This window comes from Ylistrum balloti, unplaced genomic scaffold (assembly GCF_031769215.1).
Source record: "Ylistrum balloti isolate Yb309-2 unplaced genomic scaffold, AGI_CSIRO_Ybal_v1 Utg370100, whole genome shotgun sequence".
NCBI classification, from domain to species: Eukaryota; Metazoa; Mollusca; class Bivalvia; order Pectinida; family Pectinidae; genus Ylistrum; species Ylistrum balloti.
In genome coordinates, this window is record NW_026782127.1 from 485,831 (window position 1) to 499,638 (window position 13,808).

A 13,808-nucleotide genomic window follows, 5' to 3' on the forward strand; every position below is an offset into this window, starting at 1 on the left:
TTTACGTAATACATACATTTGACTTTAACTAAAATGTTCGAAAGATAACGCAAGACGTATTTGACTATAAAGTATATTAAGTATAAACTTAATTAACCTTCCCATCTAGTGGTCAAAACATCGCTTTCTGAATTTTCCATTTGTTTTTTTCTGGAATTTCCTTAAACTTTTTGCAACTAGCATCAGAGAACAGTCCTTCCGGGAAAAACATTCGTTTGAGGTAGTTTTATTTATCATGTATCAGATGTTCGGCATTAATTACCGCTTTCCTGTTTAGATAACTTCTTTCTCTGGGTGTGTCTGTCATAACAACCTTTATGTACCACATTCTACTTCCAATAGACATCTTACAACGTTGTGATAGATATATTTCATTCCTAATCCCGGATACTGCAATTTGCCTCATAAAACAAAACTTGGATGGCAGCCAGCTAAAATCCCCATCGGCTATCTCTCTATAAGGTGTGTGATGACAACATATAATTGTCTATTTTATTGTCAAGTACATCAGTCCACTTCGAGTAAATGATATCACGTGATCAATAAGACAGGTGGCTCTCAACAGTCAAACTTACGTCCCGATCAAATATGTTGAGGTCGATATCTTTTGGGAAATTCTGTTGATCTCGATTCAATTTTATCAACCTTTCTGATATTTGAAAAGCTGTTATTATCAGCCGTCCTATGTACACGGCCTGTATTTAACATTTAGTTACAAAGTAGTTTCAGTACCAATACACATGAATAAAACACCATCGGAGGTATTGGAATCAAGGTTTTCTTTCAAAATGAAAGATGAACAAAATAAAATTGTGGAAAAGCTGGAAAAATAAATGTCTGACTTACATATCAGTTTTCGTTGTCATTTCAGTAAAAAATAATTTCCCTGGAATAATAAAAAGTAATAATAAATAAACAAGAAACACTGTAAATATATTACTGGTATTTTCATAATGTTAAGATAATGGAATAAAACGAAATGATTGAAATTAACATAAAAAAAACGGAAAATCAGCGTCAGATAAGCCGATGATGAAGTAAAAAGAAACGAGATATGTGATTTTTTCTATTCCCGGAGGCTTTATTTTCTCCACTTTGGATCGCTTCCTGTCAAAATTCCGGTTAGTTCTTTTTGAGGGCTATTAAACATACGACACCGTTCAGGCAGATTTATTCTGAGTACATATTTATAAACACATCAATATATCTGAAATTTTCATATTACATATTTAGTAAAATATTGTATAGCTGGGTCAAAACTTCACGGATCGGATTATTTTAATAATGAATGAATTTCGCGATTTGGATGTAAAAGAACTTTACCTAATACACGTGCCACATTATATCACGGCTTAAATTGTAACGATGACGTTACTGTACCGTGAAAAAGCGAAATGTTCTATATTTCAGTGAACTACACACACATATTTGTGTGTGTGTGAGTGTGTGTGTGTATATACTTACTTCACTTATAAAGTATAATATTAAATTTTCACACGAATTAAGCGATAACATGTCAAGAGTATATTGTTGTTTTCAGAGAAGAAACTTTTCACTTTCCTAGTATATAGGAGTGTATTGATCACTTGGCAATGTGCCTACACGTATTTCATTTTGTATCTGAAGTATACCAGCTCTATATTTTTCAAGCAATAAATAATATTGAAACAAGAAAAACAAAAAAAAAAAAAAAACAAAAACAAAAAAAAAAAAACCAAACAAACAAAAAAAAAAAAAAAACAAAACAAAAAAACCCAAAAAAACAATTTAAAAAAAAAGAACAAAGAAAAGGTAGATAAAAATAGATTAATAATAACCACGTGGTTAATTTGTAATAATTTAGGTTTGTTGTATCGATGTAGTCAAATTTAAACTCTAGCCGCATACAACTTGCGGTATTTCACATGCTACGTTGAAGTGGAGTAATATTATGTAATCCACATATATGGAGATAATATGAGCTGATAATGCAGTTAGTTACTGCATGTCACATCTTCTATTTATATACCTGCCTCGGTTTAGAAGATAAGACCCCATATTGCAAATTTACATAAGCTTTCCTGGCCTGTTTAATAGCATATCAAACACACAGTAATACCAGGTATCCAGTTAAATATAGGCCAGGTCACAATGTTCAACCTTGTTTATCTGAGGTCATAAAATCTGTTCTCAGAAGTCGTTCTAATCAACGATCTATTCAGTTCCGAAAAAAAAGTGTAGCTAAATACAGAATCTTTTGTTCGCGTAGGTCGCAAACTTCTCCGAACCGTACTACATAGAACATATCGAAATGCTATTGATAAACATACCAGATATATATGCCTAACTTTTTACAATTAAGACCAAACATAGTGTGTGTTTATGACTCTTTCGTCTTGATAACAGGTTGGGATATATTTACTCAAAAAGCAGAAAACATGACAGAATTAGGAGATGTAACAGATACAATGAATCAATAATATATTGATATTATGTTATTGATGTAATTTGCACAATAATTGATTCTCAATCGTTCATATACCCTAAAACGCTTGGTTGAATCTCAGTCCATCCTATGAGGAAACTGATTATTGCGATTTTATTTTCTGGCATTTCCGTATCATTAGATCGATCTATTTATAGATTTGAAGTGACTCCCTGCATCAAGTCAAAACATCACCTGTTACTTTTAACAGGTTCGTAAAATGACGCAATATTCACAACAGTAAAAGTCGTAAGCTGGCCTAAGGTAATACATGAAGTTTAATTAATTATCTGATTCTACTGTTTCTAATTGTAATTTTTATTTAAATATGCAAAACACCTGTAGGTCTTTCATACCATGTACAGAAAGTGCAAGCATTTTATTCTTTCAAAATCGACAGATCGCCTATATCATATAGCGAAATGAAGAAGCACTGTTTATTGTGACATTAAACAATTGTTAAATCCAGTACAAAGTTAGAGGTAGGGTTGAGTTGGTAGTGTAATGTTTATTTACCATCGATCAATGTGACTACTTACCACAAAATAGGACAAGGCGTAATTTCGACCAATCAAAGACCAATTTACGGAGACCATTTAGCCCCATTTGGAGGTAGATGGCATGGGCGTTTTCTCGATCTCACAATAAATCTTTTACACAGAATGCGATCTAAATTAGGCAAATCAGTTGCACACCTACAAATCTTTCAAGTACTATTAGAGGAAATGATTAAGGAATAAAAATATCAGCGAAATTCCCAAATCTATATCAGCCAAGAAGAAATAATCACCCTAACCTCAAACCCATTGAAAATTCTAAAAAGTCGTCGAATATGAATGCATTTTATAAGGTTTTCAATAAAGCTGACATTGTCACATAAAGTTACTTACACTCACGAAAAACTGGGTCAGCTCAAATACCTAATCAAATATGCCAGCTTAGCGACGGTCAATTTTTACCTACAAGTTGCCAGTTAACACGTACATAGGAAATTCATCAGCATCGATGTTTTGCAGGGCATATTCACCCATTAAAATTTAGAGTCAATTAGGAACATCCCGTTAATAAAATAAAATAATCATCGCTTTTAACGAAGTCCATTACTGTTATTGATATCGTCCTGCTTTATTTCTGTTAACGTGAACGTTATCACAATCAAGGAAGTACATTACTTTGGAATCCATCGTTTGAAAATTTCCGTCAAATATAAATCTTCGTAAGAGGAAAAAAATTACATTTTTACCATGTCCATAAATGGGGCTATAACCAACAGGCAATTTTCATCTTCAGCTTTAATTTCAGGCAAAATAACGTTTTCAACCCCTGTAGTAAGTGAGATGATTAAGTGTTAGTTAGGAAGGACCTTTCTGTGATAAACGGCAATGTTTTCCATCATATAGTGTCTCCATTATATAGCATTGTCTAGTAGGGGTCATCTCTGTTTCTTATCACATCTCCATATTTCCATTCACACCACTAAAAGTGAGTTGATACTGTAAAATCATACATTTTCATGGTGCTCAATTTTCGTTAAAACAAGTCGAAAAATGAAAAATTTTGTGGATGCTTGCTTTCGTTGATTAACATAACACAATAACTCTACATACGCCGAAGGACGAAACAGATGTAAGGAAGTGATTCATTATTTGACACTATTGTAACGGGCTAATCGGTTGTGTTTTTTGTTTTAATTTATTGAAACAGTTCGTGGACATATGGATTCGTGGATTAAAACTACCCATAAAATCAATGAAAATAAGATCCCAACGGAAAATAATTATTTTGCAGTAGTACCTTTTCATTCGTTAATGATTAAAAAAATAGTTACGAATAGCATGGTGTTTTTCAGAAAAGAAATTTTCCGAGCCGGATGTACTTGAAACGGATGTTCTTAGCAATGTGCCTATCAATCCATTTTGATGAAGCTATGTAAACGTCATCATTGGACACTGATTGAAGACAAATTTTCTTTTCTGTTTAGTTTTATTCTTATTTGAAGCGCGACGATGCGATATTTTTCCATCTTAATTTAGCTAACATCAGTATTCTTATCCTATAAATAATTCTTTTTTCGATTCACACTACAACATGACAAAAATGAAACTGAAATTAACATATATTGGAAAATTGATCAACATAAACCCCACAGGCAAGATCAATTCAAACTGTATTTTTCATTTTGTTTGTGTGATCTTTCTGAAAACCACATGCAAAATTTAAACTAAAACCGCATACAACTTCCTATGTTTCACGTGCCTCCTTGAAGTGGCTTGTTATAACGTAATTTGAACAGCACATAGATGCAGATTGTATATCGTATATTCGAAGTAAATATCGCCATGAATTCTTAAAGCTAAAACTTGACTAGTAACATAGCATCACTGACGAGTCCTAGTAGGACGAAACAGATACATGAGGCAGTTAAATACATTTTTTTGGCTGAATTTATATTGAAAGGTGCCAGTCACTCGTGTGCCTTTGCACGTTCTTAGATTACAGGCGCTAGGCATTGCGGGTTGACTTTTAGTCTCCCGAAGGTGCTGTAATGTGCATGCCAAGATTGATTTAATTCGAAAAGCAACACTGTTTAGAAAATACGCATGCATTTCAATTTATGGATTTCAATATTTATTTCCACCAATTTGGATCTTCCTCAGACGCCTCCTAGGTTTCAACAATTCTGGCCCTTTGCATCACTGACGTGTTTACAAGGATGAAACAGGTGTATTGTGCAATGGTTATATGACTCCGTTTAAATATAAAGGGGTTAGTCCATCCCCGTATCTGGTTTTTGAAGTTTGAATTCTATTTTTACTAAATTGTATCTCCCCTCGATTCTAAATTAATATTGGAAACTGCCATTCACTATTGCGTTCATGGTGTCGTTTGTGAAATCTTTTCATAACTCATATTCATGCACACGGAGATATTTTTCAACAACACGACCCCACTGTATATTATGTTTATTAGGATATTAACAAGGCATTAAGGCTTCACAATCATATACCATATATCGCAGTATCATACGGTAGACCTCATCACTTAGCCTAAAATCCATGTAAACACTTCCGGCAATTCAATTCCAGTATCTTGTTATTATAGCAAAAGCAAATTCCTTTCGGCAATTGATTTGATATTGTTTAACAGTTTAACGCACTTTCCATCGGGATTCAACTTTGAAGTTGAATTTCGATCAAAGGTAATATAAGGACGAAAATTGAGAGAGATCCAGTACTTCCTAAGAAATAGAGATAACTATCTTTGATAGGTGAAATTCAAGATGGCTGTCTGTCGGCCAATTTCATTTTCTGATCAGTTCCAAACTCAAACAGGCACAACAGGGGACCAAACGGAACCTGTACAAAAATGCTGATAACAACGATCGAAGTCAAAATCAAAGATGGCCGTTTTCTAATTGAAAATTGATAATAACTTTAACGAAAATCAAATCTACTCTCAATGAAAATACACCAATATATAACTTTAACTGCTTTGTTTTCCTGTATCATCATATAATTCTGTACGAAGAAACAGGAGATCCGGTGTTTATGACACGGTATTTTATATTGCACCTTGTGACCCCTTTGGTCCCAGCAATTTCAAGTTCCTTATATTTGGGATCATACAATTCATTTACTGTACTAGTTACCCGTTAGTTTTTCATCATTTAACTATATACCACCGACGCATTTGAAAATAATCAAATCCATTTAAACAATCTCCACTCATGAAGCAGCGCGGAAAAATCCTAATCCGGTATAAAATCCATTGTAATCCTAGCCAGGAAGTAGTATTACCAGACTCTCCAGGAAGTAGAAACAGACTCACAATAAGCACGAGGAAGCAATATCACGCTATACGTTGTTGGCTTATATCGTCAAACATAGCGTCATGCATATATGATATAAAATATCATGGTACAGTGTACAGAATACACTTATCATCAAGGGTTGTCTGTCTTCTGATAACAACTAATACCTATTATCGATGATTAGCTCATACGTGAGTAGGTGTAAAACAGTATCTCTTCCGTTAGCATACACGTTACATTGTTCATAAATATTACATATAACTATGTACTATGTTTGAAATCCTCACAGTGTTTTAAATGAGAAGCACAGATTCATGTTTCCTTCATAACGACGACTTTGATGACTGAATTCAAAATATGAATAAATTGAACCATAACTGAAGTAAAAATTACAAGAATATTTCAATTGTATACTTATTTACTTTAAAACAAATCAGAAAAGTCAGGCATGGGATTGTCAGTTTTCTCTGACAATTAAGGAGTTACTAAATCAATTTAACTTATTCTTTACTGCCACTATATAACATTGTAAAGAATAGATATATTATTAAACAAGCCCCAAACATTGTAATCACATTGATGATAGAACGAATAACGCCGGAACTACCAAGGATTCTTTGGATCTATATGAATATTTCCATTATAAAATAACTTAAACATTCCCCTAGTCTTCATCAAAATGTTGTTTTTTCCCCCTTTTCCGAATCCTCCTTATAGAGAATAACTACTTGTTTACACTTCTTGTCATTCCATTTGAGACATATTTCGCTATTGACACTTTCCTTGGATAAGTCGCATATTTCGGGGTTTCAACATATCAACTCTAAAAATAAACCCTTGAAATGTTGTTTAATTGATATTTAATTAAAAGGAAATAATTGATAATTATGTATTTTCACTACTTTTCTCGCTACTTTTGGGATGATGGTAAAAATAATTAAATTCGTGTGGTATTATTTCTTTCGCATTGAATTACAGGAACGGAACAACGTAAATGATAAAACCTGATATATAATACATATGGCATGATGTTTATTGTTCCTGATATTAAAGTTCAGATAGGATTGTACTGCGATCATAATTCGCCGAAAAACACTCGCGATATCAAATTCATTGACACAAGAGAAATAGGACTAACAACAACATTTGTGTGTACATTCAAGTGGCTCTCGACATCATTTCAAAAGAAAAGCTTGGTAGATTTTTAATATTTTATAAGTCTAAGCCTTTTTTCATTCTGTTATTTTTAAAAAAGCTAACATTTTCACTACATATAACAATTCGATATGAAGAAAAACCAGAGCTTATACAATTTCACAAATCGATACATTATCAACTCATTATAGGAACAAGAGACCTAAAGGTTAGTTATCAAGTGTCATGAAACAGAAATTGTGACACTGGATATTTTAAGCCAGTGTCAATGTATACCATCAAAACTGTCACCCTTTACTGATAATTCAAAAATTTATTTCCAGTGGGAAATAACCAACGTTCTGCTCAAAAATGCATTTTTTCTGTGAAAATTTGCAGTAAAATCTAAAAATAATTCCTCCACAGGAAGAAATGTGAGATTCAATTTGGTAATTAAAGCATCTTCAGATGCTTCCATTCATGAAGAGCATTTGACTCTACCACAGTTGAGAAGAAGATGTTTGCAATTTTAGTCAATTCGATCCGGGATCAACATGGGCATACCATCAAGCCGTCATCATTCATTCATAATCCTAACTTAGTTTGAAATATTTCCAATGAAAATTAAACAAATTACGCTCAAACGTCTAGTTTTCCTATATAACTATAATAAACTTTCCGCACAGGAACATGTGAGATCCTGGGGCCATGAAATTCACAATTTTGGTAAAGCACCTTAAGATGTTTTCATTCATAAAGAGTATTTAATTCTAATAATGTTGAGGAGATTTTTGAAATTTAAGTCAACTTGACCCCTTTTGGCCCCCGCCCCTCAGACCCCTGTGGTGTGGGAACTGTATAATTCACAATTTTGGTTCATCATTGGCCAGGGAAGGTTTCTGCAAAATGTTATCGAAATCAGATAAGGGTTTTTTTGACAAGCTGAAAATGTTGCATTATTTACGAACGCGCGACGGCGAATGAAGATGATTGCAAAAGGTCACCATGAGACTCAGATGACCTAATAAAGACTACCTAATTGATACGTTGTCGATAATTAAAATCATGATAAAGCACCGATATTTCTATAACCCTGTTTCACAATCTATCATAATTATATAGCGAGTAATAGAAACTGATAAGGTCCTCCTAGGAGTTTCCCTCTTTGCTCCATTAATCAGGATGCTGATTTCAAGTCCACAGAAATAATAGTTTAAGTACAGTTTTCGTAATTTTGTGAAAGAAGATGAGGAAAGGGAAGTGGGGAAGGAATCTTCTTGGAAAATAAGTATATCTAATTTCTATATCAATCAAAACAATAATGATAAGGTGTGCCTTATGTACCATATTTATTTAAATGGCCGTCGACATCGCTTACAATAAAAGTATGCAACTAGAAATTATAAATTACTTTCAATGACAAATACGTTTTAATTAGTAAGAGTGATAATGTTTTCTGTCATTTAATTGGATAGGTTAAGACGACATATATATCAATTTGAACAACGTGCACAAATGCTTTGAGCAAGTATCAATATTCCAATGATTGGCTGCGACAAAGTGACGTCATATATCAACTTGAACAACGTGCACAAATGCTTTAAGCAAGTATCAATATTCCAATGATTGGCTGCGACAAAGTGACGTCATACGTCATGATTTGTTCTCGTTTACTACGTACATAAGTTACAATATTCCATCTAATTAACCCAGTGACAGACGGAGACGTCACTCATATGTGTATAACGACCTGCCTTTATCGCCTGAGGGTTTTTATGTATATAAACATCAACAGCATATACATCATTGTAAAGACCAAATACACAAAGCTTAGTTTGCTTAACGGACATTTAGCAAGCATTTTTTATCGTTAATATTTCACAAAATAATTAAATTCTAAAATACATTTTTTTCTGTTTCTGGATTTAGTTCAACTTAACTTAAAATTAACATTTTCGGTTATATATATATATTTCTTGATTATCGAATTAAATTTCAAACAAATGTATTGAAATTTATCCAAATTGATCAAACTCAAAATATTGACTTCAAGCGAGATGGTTGAATTATTTTAAGATATTGTTTTCATTCATGTTACGTACTTAACAAACATCAACAGTTTTCTCTCGGTGATAATAAGTAATAAAACAATGAATGTTGAAGGAAGTAAACAAAACAACCATAATGAGGAAGAAATAAAACAAAACCTTGTGAGTTACAGAAAATAAATCTGCTGTTGATTACTTATACTTCCATACTTGAGGGAAAATAAAAACATGATACTCCTTTGATTTTCTTTTTCAAATGTTTACTGTTAATTGTTAAAAGTTGTTCTCTGTATACAATATTTGCGACATAACAAATGCCAAATGGACACCATTTGGAAACTAGTATCATAGTTAATTTTGATTAAATGACTTTACCAGACATCGATACTCGTACATCATAATACATCTATAATATTCATATGAAGTCAAGACCTTTATAAATTAAGTTTCATTTGGTGCATTTTAATAACAATTACTGGTAGAAATAATGATGTATGGAACCGAAATTGTACGAAGGACACATTTGAACAGTATGTTAAATAGTTTAATTAGATGCAGTAGAGCCAAACTTCATTACATAGTAGTTGCTTCCTTATAGGACTTCTCATTGATGCTCAAATTTTGAAGCCTTGGAACCGACATAGGAAAATCAACAGCAAACGAAAGAAAAGCCGATGGGGAGGTGCAGTAGTCCCATCATTCAATGACAAATCTTGGGGGACTGACAATCCACCAGCAGTGTCTACCAATATTCGAATGAATTAAACCATGACATGCAGGTTTCAGTAAATCTCGGGGACTGACAATCCACCAGCAGTGTCTACCACTATTCGAATGAATTAAACCATGACATGCAGGTTTCAGTAAATCTCGGGTACTGACAATCCACCAGCAGTGTCTACCACTATTCGAATGAATAAAACGTAAAATGCAGGTTACGGCAAACCTCGGGTACTGACAATCCACCAGCAGTGTCTACCACTATTCGAATGAATTAAACCATGACATGCAGGTTACGGCAAACCTCGGAAGAGTTCGATAAAATGTATATTTCTAGGTTAAACCAAATATCAGAAGTACATTACCATAATTATTGCGGAATAAAAAACATCAAAACAATAAAACCGAGTTTCAAATATTTCCTAGACATTTCTTTTTATACACGTTTTGCAAGAAGTTTCTTTTCTAGAGGGTTTAATAATTTGAAAGATTTACGTCATTTCAGAATAACAAAATTCTTAAAAGTATTTTAAATAATGCTTTATTTTAAAATTAACTAGGTTTTGGCGCTTTACATATCTACTACACGAAGTTTCAATCAGAGTTGTCTCCCCTTCTTACAAGACCCAATACGCGAGTATCACCTCCCCTGACTTTTTCCCTCGGTGGATAAAGACACAATAAAACACACCAATATCAAACATTTTCTTCTCAAAAATATTAAATTCACATAAAAATGTGATTTTTTTTTCAATAAAATGAAATGCTTCGTGATTATCTTCTCATTTTGTACAGATTCAACAAAAACACACAAGTCTATGGAACTTTTTCAATACAAATTTAGAATAAGAAGATAGAGTGCATTATATATCAGTTTCGTCCATTTAGGACTTATCAGTGATGACTGGGGACTACATTTTCAAATCTAGGAGGAGACAATGGAAAAACCTAAAATGGTCGAAAGAAAAGTCAGCATCTAAAACAGGGGTTGTAGTGCACCAGTTCCAAAATCCAGCAAACTTTCATCATTTTCATATAGTACAATATTAAATGCGTATCAATTTCAACGTATGCAGGTTATAGCAAACCGTGAGGACATAAGTCCACCAGCAGGGACTAATACCTGCAATTTCGAAGATTGCAGTCCTTCCCAAAAGTAAAAAATATCACCTTTCAATACAAATTTTAGAATGATGGTTTTCTATGAGAATGCAGCAATGTGGGGGAGTTGAGTGCGGAGGATCTAGAACAAATAGAGTGTATGTATATCGTATGTAAAACCACGTTAACAGATCTTCTATCTCCAAAGTAAGTACAAATATTTAAATGATTATAAATAACTGATATGAGGTTCTGCGTAGGCTAAGAAAATTGTCGAAATGGGTGTGTTTTAATTCGAATAATAGAAGTTATTTCGTCATTCATAAATTTCGAAATCGACCATTGAAATGAATCCCTACATTACAAACGCCCTCATGTAACATATCAAAGAAATAGCACATTCGTGTGATTCCTTACACCCACACTGATAGTCTCTAGCACTCACGTCGGGGGACAAAATTACATAACACCCAAAGCCTGTACTTTACATGGTATACGCCCTAAAGCAAACGATGCACATAGAATTATAGTTTGGACACAAGGACATTTAGAATATTCATTGCGTAGGTATTGTTATATGATGTTGACGTTTAATTATGTAAACAAAGTATTTAAACTCGAAGAGAAAGAGGCGTTGACTGTTACCCATGACATCAAACTGATAATTAGATAAATACACAAAAACAAACTACTTCAATATCTACGGACAGGAAATCTGAATACGAGACAACATACGTCATCGCGACGATATCTGTTTACTACAGACAATTTACTATGCCCCAAATTTCATTCATAAATCTCTCAGTGACGTCAACCTACGCAAATGACCTACTTCCCTACCATCATAGATACAACCAGTGTTTACTCGAGCGAAGTCTCGTCTATTCGGGACTCACTGTTGTCTGGAAGTTACGCCGAGGTTATCCGAACAACTACAAATGCCGGATCAATCTAGTTCATGTCTTGTTTATTTACTCGATATCAGACAAAATGATTCCGGTCAAGTGAAGTCAGAATAACAAGGCATTAGCGTCAAGGTCTGGATCAACCCATGAAAACAGGTGCGATATTTCGTAATACCTAAAGCCGAATATTAATCACAAAAGTATTACGCAATCTGATCACACCTTACGATCTAAGTAGTTCATTCTTAGTTTTCAGCGATAAAAATATTTCATAACTACTCTTCGGAAATACCTGCTAGATATTTGCATACACTGTTAACATGCTTAAATGGTGTTGAATAGAATAAGAAATAACATATCACAAACTGTAAACATGCAGTAACTGGTATCTTTAACATTGTATACATGTGCATATGGCAATATTTCTTTCAATCAAAATTTCTTTTAATTTGCTCTCAGTCTCATTTCCTGTCAATTCACACTGATACGATGGGTGTTACGAGAGATGAAATCACTACACCTGTGTATAGAGACAGATTAAGAAACATGGAGAAAAATATTGATGCATGGAAATACTATAAAGCCGCAGAAATCACTGATTCGGATTTTTTTTAGACTAAAGTGAGCTACATTACTGAATGTTATTACAAAAAAAAATTCACACGGATTTCGTTCAGAAAATCAAACTTATGAGAAAAAAAATCGTTTTATGATAAAGACTGCGGGTCACTACATCAAATACCTCGACATCGGTTACAAATTTAAATAATACTAACAGAGAGGTCTATTTCCCGAACCAAAGCTTCGGCCTGACCTGATTGGTCAGATAGGAAGCCTCCATCGGGAAATAAAATCGAAGCACAACAACAAGATGTAAGTCCCATATTTGGGATCTTTTTGTTTCAGTTGATAACAAATCACATATATAACCATATTCTATCAGAGAGTAAGTTATATATTCATTTTCTTTTAAATCTATGAAAAATACATACTAAGGTAAACATTTGTGTAATAGGGTTAAGTATTGTTAATTTAGTGTGTATATTGATTAAACTTCTACTCCTCAGTCCGTGGAGGTTGCCTCGTTGTTACCTCCATATGACGTAGCGATCTCTGCTATTCAGTGCACCTGTACTGAGCCGTCTTATCCTAAGCGGACGTCCCGCAAGTAGTATACTTTTAAGGTTCTTACTGACTTTGTGGTGTTGCGTTCTTTATACTCCTGTTCAGCTTACAATAAGTTACTTATTTCACAATCATCATTTTAAAATCGTGATGACTATTATTAGCATCGACAAAACTTGTTTATGGTTTTGGTGTTGAATATCCATCTCATAATCAAAGGGAATCTAATTATTTGAATTCCTTTCAAGGAATCGTGATTTTAAGTCCGTTAAACCATTTACAGAGGTGCAGGTCACTGTACGTACACACGATCAGTCAGGTGTCTGGGACGTTATGAGTCATATTGAGGCAAGAATCAGATCGTGAAGAAATTCAAAACATAACTCATTTAGTTTAAAATTTTATTACATATATCTGAAATAAAAGAGTGTAATTATCATATGAACATTAAACATATCATGCTAATTATTCGCCATTTTTCAGTTAATTTTATTTGTACT